Here is a 7,822-nt window from a genome sequence, read left to right as displayed (position 1 = left end):
TCTCCTTTCTTAGTATATCAGTTATACTACTATTTTTAAACTTTCTTTTTCTTTAGTTGCTGTCCTACAGTTTGCAATATACATTTACAGCTAATACAAATCCACTTTCAAGTAGCATTATACCATTACACAGGCAGTGCAGGTACCTATAATAACAAAATAATCCTAATTCTTCCCTCCTATTTCTTATATCATTATTGTAATTCATTTCACAGATACATAAGCATACGTAAATATGTATGTATGTAAGCATACATAATTGAGTACATTGTTGTTGTTATTATTTTGAACAAATTGTTATTGTTAGTTAAATTAATAATAAGAAAAATAACCAGGCCAGGCGCGGTGGCTCACGCCTGTAATCCCAGCACTTTGGGAGGCCGAGGTGGGCGAATCACCTGAGGTCAGGAGTTCAAGACCATCCTGGCCAACATGGTGAAACCCCATCTCTACTAAAAATACAAATATTAGCCAGGTGTGGTGGCTCATGCCTGTAATCCCAGCTACTCAGGAAGCTGAGGCATGAGAATCACTTGAACCCAGGAGGTGGAGGTTGAAATGAGCTGAGATCACGCCACTGCATTCTAGCCTGGGCAACGGAGTAAGACTCGGTCTCAAAAAAAAAAAAAAGAAAAGAAAAAAAGAAAAATAACCAGCCTGGGCAACATTGCAAGACCCTGTTTCTACAAAAGAAATTTAAAATTAGCCAAGATTGGTGTTGCATGCCTGTAGTCCCAGCTACTTGGGAGGCTGAAGCAGTAGGATTGTTTGAGTCCAGGAGGTCAGGGCTACCATGAGATATGACTGTGCCACTGCACTCCAGCCTGGGTAACAGATTGAGCCCCTGTCTCTAAGGAAAAAAAAAGAATGTTTTTGTTTTACTTTCTTTTTTTTTTGAGACAGAGTCTCACTCTCTTACCCAGGCTGGAGTGCAATGGTACAATATTGGCTCACTGCAATCTCTGCTTCTGAGGTTCGAGCGATTCTCCTGCCTCAGCCTCCTAAGGAGCTAGGATTACAGGCGTACACCACCATGCCCAACTAATTTTTGTATTTTTAGTAGAGACGGGGTTTCACCATGTTGGTCAGGCTGGTCTTGAACTCCTCACCAAAGGTGATCCACCTGCCGTGGCCTTCCAAAGTGCTGGGATTACAGGCGTGAGCCACCACGCCCAGCCTACTTTCACTTTTTTCTAAAGATCTTCCTTTCTTCTTGTAATCTGAGTTTCTGACTTATGTCATTTTCTTTTACTTTAAAGAACTTCTTTTAACATTTCTTCCAAGCATGACTACAGGCAAGACATTCTCTCAATTTCTGTTTATCCGAGAAGCTTTTTATCTCTCCATCATTTGTGCAGGATAATTTTGCAGGATATAGAATTTCAGATTGGTGACTTTTTTCCTCTCTCTCAACAACACTTAAAAAAATTTCACTTCACTTTCATCTTGCTTACATTTCTGAAGAGAAGTTGGGTGTAATTCTTACTTTTGGTCCTCTATAAATAAGGTGTTTTTTTCTCTCTGTCTTCTTTCAAACTTTTTTCTTTATATTTGATTTCCTACAGTTTGAACGTGATATGCCTACATGTAATCTTTTGGCATTTATCCTGCTTTGCATATTCTGAGCTTCCTGGATATGTGGTTTGGTGTCTGACATTATTAATATGGGGGGAAATACACAGTCATTGTTCAAATAGGTTTTCTGTTCCTTCCTCTCTTTTCCTTCTGATATTCTCATTATGTGTATGTTAAACCTTTAGTAGTTGTCTTACAGTTCTTAGATATTCATTCCAGTTTTTTTCAATCTCTTTTCTCTTTGCATTTCCATCTTGGAAGTTTCTATTGACATATCCTCAAGCTCAGAGGAGATTTTCTTCCTCAGCCATGTCCAGTCTACCAATGAGTCTATGAAAAACATTCCTTCATTTCTGTTACAGTATTTTTATCTCTAGCATTTCTTTTTTGATTTTTTTTCTTAGAATTTCTGTCTCTCTGTTTACATTGCCCATTTGTTCTTTCATGCTACCTACTGTGTCCATTACAGCCCTTAACATACATATATATATATGTATGTTATATATTTTGTTTATTTATTTATTTATTTAGAGACAGAGTCTTGCTCTGTCGCCCAGGCTGGAGAACAGTGGCATGATCTCGGTTCACTGCAACCTCCGCCTCCGGGGTTTGCGCCATTCTCCTGCCTCAGCCTCCTGAGTAGTTGGGATTACAGGTGCTGCCACCACACCTGGCTAATTTTACTATTTTTAGTAGAGATGGGTTTTTGCCATGTTGGCCAGGCTGGTCTCAAACTCCTGACCTCAAGCTATCTGCCCGTCTCGGCCTCCCAAAGTGCTGGGATTACAGGTGTGAGCCACCACGCCCAGCCCAGCTCTTAACAAATTAGTAATAGTTATTTTAAATTCCCAGTCTGATAATTCCAACATTCCTGCCGTATATATATGAGTCTGATTCTGATGCTTGCCCTGTCTCTTCGAACTGTATTTTTTTGGCTGAGCCTGTAATCCCAGTACTTTGGGAGGCCAAGGTGGGCAGATCACGAAGTCAAGAAATCGAGACCATCCTGGCCAACATGGTAAAACCCCGTCTCTACTAAAAATACAAAAATTAGCTGGGCGTGGTGGCGGGCGCCTGTAGTCTCAGCTAGTCGGGAGTCTGAGGCAGGAGAATGGCTTGAACCCAGGAGGCAGAGGTTACAGTGAGCCGAGATCGTGCCAATGCACTCCAGCCTCATGACAGAGCGCGACTCCATTAAAAAACAAAACCTGTAATTTTTTTGCCTTTTAGTGTGTCTTATGATTTTTTCTTAACCGGCTGGACGTGATATACGGGGTAAAAGGAACTGATATTCACAGGTCTTCAGCCATGTGGTGTTAAGGTGTCGGGGGAGGGGAGCTTTCCCTAGTCCTATGATTACATCTCAGTCTTTTTGTCAGCCTATGACTCTGAATTGTGAACTTCACAAGTGTTTCTCAGTCCCACCCACCCTCCTTTAGGTGGGATCTGATGGTTAGAGTGGGCTGGAGTTGGGTATTTTCCTTCTTCCTGGTCAGTTAGGCTCTCATGAAGTAGTTTCCCATAAGATCAGGCCTTGCTAAGAAGAATAGAATGCTCTGGTATATTTCAAAATGGTTCTTTCGCCTCCCTCTTCTGCAAGCTCAAGGGGATTTTTCTCCAGTAGTCACTGTGTGAACCTGGGGGAACTTCTAAGGTGAATACAAAAGTGTGGTAAGGGAGCCTGAAGTTTTTATTGCTCAGAGAGTTGCTGGCAACTCAGCAATTCTTCAGTTACAGTTCAGGTTTTCCTACCCCAGAGCTGGTTCCTGGGGAGGTTTCTACGCCCAAAAGTTGTGGGTCTCTATATCCACCTGTCTGTGTCTCCAATTCTGGGGGGCAGGAATTTGCCCTATGACCTTACTTCTCTGATAAATGTAAGAAGACTGTTAGATGTTTCAGTGTGTGGAGCTCTGTACTTGTTAGGACAGAGTGACGACTTCCAAGCTCCCTGCGTGCTGGTCATTATAAAGTTTTAAGTATTTGAGAGCAAAATAACTATTTTATTGTTGAATTGATATATTTTGCAATCTTCATTAATGTAGCATGATTCAACTACTCTACTACTTCAAGCACTTACTGAACTTTTAAATACACCTTTTCCTTATTTATCTCTGAAGCACTTATACTTCAGCTAAAATGATCATCTTATGTACTTAAAATTCTTCTTCTTTTGCATTATTTTCTTTTTATATTCAACATTTAGATCCATAATCTTCAATCCCAAACTCTATTTTTTAAAAACAGACTACAGTGTTTGTAATTGATTAGATCACTAGATGCAGAGAGGGGATGAGGAGAGAGGGATAAAAATTATTCTTTCTAGAGCTACAAGTCTTTGCACTGATTGAAGTAAAAAAATTCTGAGGAAAACTCAGCGTTATTGGAAGTTACCTGTTTAAACAGCTAAAGTCAGCCGTGGTGGCTCACACCTGTAATCCCAGCACTTTGAGAGGCCAAGGCGGGAGGATCACCTGAGGTCAGCAGTTCGAGACCAGCCTGGCCAACACGGTGAAACCCTGTCTCTACTAAAAATACAAAGATCAGCTGAGTGTGCTGTCGCATGTCTGTAATCCTAGCTACTTGGGAGGCTGAGGCAGGAGAATCGCTTGAACCTGGGAGGCAGAGGTTGCAGTGAGCCGAGATCATGCCACTGCATTCTAGCCTGGTTGCCAGATTGAGACTCCATCTCAAAAATAAATAAATAAATAAATAAATAAATAAACAAACAGCTAAAGTCACAATCCCTGCCTTCTCAACAAAACAGATACCCTTGAAACTGAAAAAGTGTCTATTGAAATACTGGTGATAGGCAATTCTAAAATTCAGGGTTGGGGCCGGGTGCAGTGGCTCATGCCTGTAATCCCAGCACTTTGGGAGGCCAAGGCGGGCAGATCACCTGAGGTCAGGAGTTCGAGACCAGCCTGGCCCACATGGCAAAACCACATCTCTACTAAAAATACAAAAATTAGCCAGGCATGGTGGCAGGCGTCTGTAAACCCAGCTACTTGGGAGGCTGAGGCAGGAGAATTGCTTGAGCCCAGGGGGTGGAGGCTGCAGTGAGCTGAGATGACACCACTGTACTCCAGCCTGGGCAACAGAGTGAGACTTCCCTCCCCACCCTCAATCCTGGGCACCCATTAATCAGCTTTCTGTTATTATAAATTGGCTTGTGTTGCAATAGATTTATTATCAGTGGAGTCACACAATATGCATGCTTTTGTTTTTTTCTGGCCTCTTTCACTCAGCATAACTATTTTGATATTCATTTACGTTGTTATGTGTGTCAATAGTTTGTTCCTTTTATTGCTAAGTAGTATTCCATTCTAAAGAGATACCATTTTTTGTTTATTTTTTATTTTTATTTATTTATTTATTTTTAGATGGAGTCTTGCTGTGTTGCCCAGACTGGAGTGCAGTGGCGTGATCTCGGCTTACTGCAAGCTCCACCTCTTAGGTTCAAGTGATTCTCCTGTCTCAGTCTCCTGAGTAGCTAGGATTACAGGCATACACTGCCGTGCCCGGCTAATTTTCATATTTTTAGTGAAGATGGAGTTTTACTATGTCGGCCAGGCTAGTCTCAAACTCCTGACCTCAAGTGATCCACCCATCTTGGCCTCCCAAAATGCTGAATTACAGGCTTGAGCCACTGCGCCTAGCCAATATATTTTTTTGTTTGTTTGTTTTTCATAGAGATGGGGGTCTCACTATAGCCCAGGCTGGTTTTGAACTCCTGGGCCCAAGCAATCCTCCCCCCTTTATTTTTTTTTTTTTTTTTGAGACGGAGTCTCGCTCTGTCGCCCAGGCTGGAGAACAGTGGCAGGATCTCAGCTCACTGCAAGCTCCGCCTCCCAGGTTTACGCCATTCTCCTGCCTCAGCCTCCCGAGTAGCTGGGACTACAGGCGCCCGCCACCTCGCCCGGCTAGTTTTTTGTATTTTTAGTAGAGACGGGGTTTCACCGTGTTAGCCAGGATGGTCTCGATCTCCTGACCTCGTGATCCGCCCGTCTCGGCCTCCCAAAGTGCTGGGATTACAGGCTTGAGCCACCGCGCCCGGCCGCCAATATTTTTTTAATCCATTCATCTGATGATGAACATTTGTGTTCTTTCCTGTTTGGAACGATTACAAATAAAGCTGCAGTGAACATTTGTGTACAAGTCTCTGTATGTATATAAGTTTTTTTTAAAACTTGGGTTAATATATAAAAGTAGAATAGCAAAATCATACGGTTTGTGTATATTTAATTTTTTATGAAACTGTCAAATGGTTTTCCAAATAGTTGTACCCTTGACATTCCAACTACCTGGGTATGAGGATATCAGTTCCTCCATATCCTTGCCAATGCTTGGTGTGGTCAGTAGTTTCAAGTTTAGCCATTCTAATGGGTGTTCATAAGTATCTCATTATGGTTTAAATTTTTTTTTTTTTTTAGAGATGGGGTCTCACTATATTGCCCAGGCTGGTCTTGAATTCCTGGCCTCAAGAAATCCTCCTGCCTCAGCCTCCCAAGTAGCTGGGATTACAGCATGAGCCACCATGCCCAGTTCACTCATTATGGTTTTATTTTATTTTATTTTATTTATTTATTTTGAGATGGAGTCTCACTCTGTCGCCCAGGCTGGAGTGCAGTGACAAGATCTCGATTCACTGCAACCTCTGCCTTCTGGGTTCCAGCAATTCTCCTGTCTCAGCCTCCCGAGTAGCTGGAATCACAAGCCACCACGTCCGGCTAATTTTTGTATTTTTAATACAGACAGGGTTTCACCATGTTGGCCAGGCTGATCTTGAACTCCTGACCTCATGATCTGCCCGCCTCGGCCTCCCAAAGTGCTGGAATTATAGGCGCAAGCCACCGGACCCAGCCCTCATTATGGTTTTAATTAGAATTTCCCAAAAGACCAGTAATGTGAGCATCTATTCATGTGTTTACTTGCCATCTTCTTTGGTAAAGTGTCTCTCTGAATGTTTTGTCCGTTTTTTTTAATGAGTTGGTTAGTTGGTTTCTTATAATTATTGAGGATTTTTTATTTTTTAAAATACTCTAGATAAAAGTCCTTTGTCAGATATATGCTTTGCAAATAGTTCCCCCTAGCAGTGGCTGGTCTTTCCAGTCTCTTAAGAGTTTCTCTAGAAAAGCAAATGTTTAAAAAAAATGATGAGATCCAGTTTTTAAATATTTTCCCTTAGGATCATCTTTTTGGTGTTTTGCCTAAGAAGTCTTGGTGTAACCCACAGTTATAAAAATTTCTACTATGTTTTCTTCTAGAAGTTTTGTCATTTCAGCTTTTACATTCATGTGTAAGTCTTTGAACACACATGTGCTTTAATTGCTCTTGGATGAATAAGAGTGGAATGAGTGGGTCATATAATAGGTGTACATTTAAATTTTTAAATAAACTGCCAAAATGTTATTTTGATTTTATTTCCTTTATTGGCTTATTAGCTATAACTCTTGTTTGTGCTATTTTAGTGCTTACTTTAGCATTTATTGTATACATCTTTAACATGTCGGAGTGTATTTTTAAGTGATATTACAACAATTCATGCATGAAAACCTTAGCTTCCATGTCTCCCTTCTAGGCTTTTGAACAATTATTGTCATCAGTTTTATCTCTACATATATCATAAGCCCCAAATACATTCTTACATTTTGATTTAAAAAATATTTTTTAAGCTGGGCATGGTGGCTCATGCCTGTAATCCCAGACTTTTGGGAGGCCTAGGTGGGAGGATGGCTTGAGGCCAGGAGTTCAAGACCAGCCTGGGCAACAAAGTGCTATCCCATCTCTACAAAAAATAAAAAAAAGTTAGCTAGGTGTGGTGACATGCACCTGTAGTCCTAGCTACTTAGGAGGCTAAACTGGGGGGATTGCTTGAGCCTGGAGATTTGAGGCTGCAGTGAGCTGGAATCATGTAACTGCACCCCCTCCTGGGTGACAGAGGGAGACCCTGTCTCAACAAAACAAAACAAAACAAAACAAAGACCTATTTTTTAAATAAAAAAATAGAAAAATCCTTTTTTATTTACCCACATATTGTTCATTTCCGTGCCCTTCATTCTCTTGCATAGATCTAAATTTCCATCTAGTGTCATTTTCCGTTGGCCCGAAGGACTTTCATTAACATTTTTTTGTGGTTCAGGTCTCCTGGCGTTAGCTCTGTCAACTCTAAAGATACTTCTACTGGGTGTACAATTCTAGGTTGACATATTTTTCTGTCAATTCTTTTTTTTTTTTTTTTTTTTGAGAT

This window comes from Mandrillus leucophaeus, unplaced genomic scaffold (assembly GCF_000951045.1).
Source record: "Mandrillus leucophaeus isolate KB7577 unplaced genomic scaffold, Mleu.le_1.0 Scaffold165, whole genome shotgun sequence".
Taxonomy (NCBI): domain Eukaryota; kingdom Metazoa; phylum Chordata; class Mammalia; order Primates; family Cercopithecidae; genus Mandrillus; species Mandrillus leucophaeus.
Note: the sequence above shows the minus strand (reverse complement) of the source record.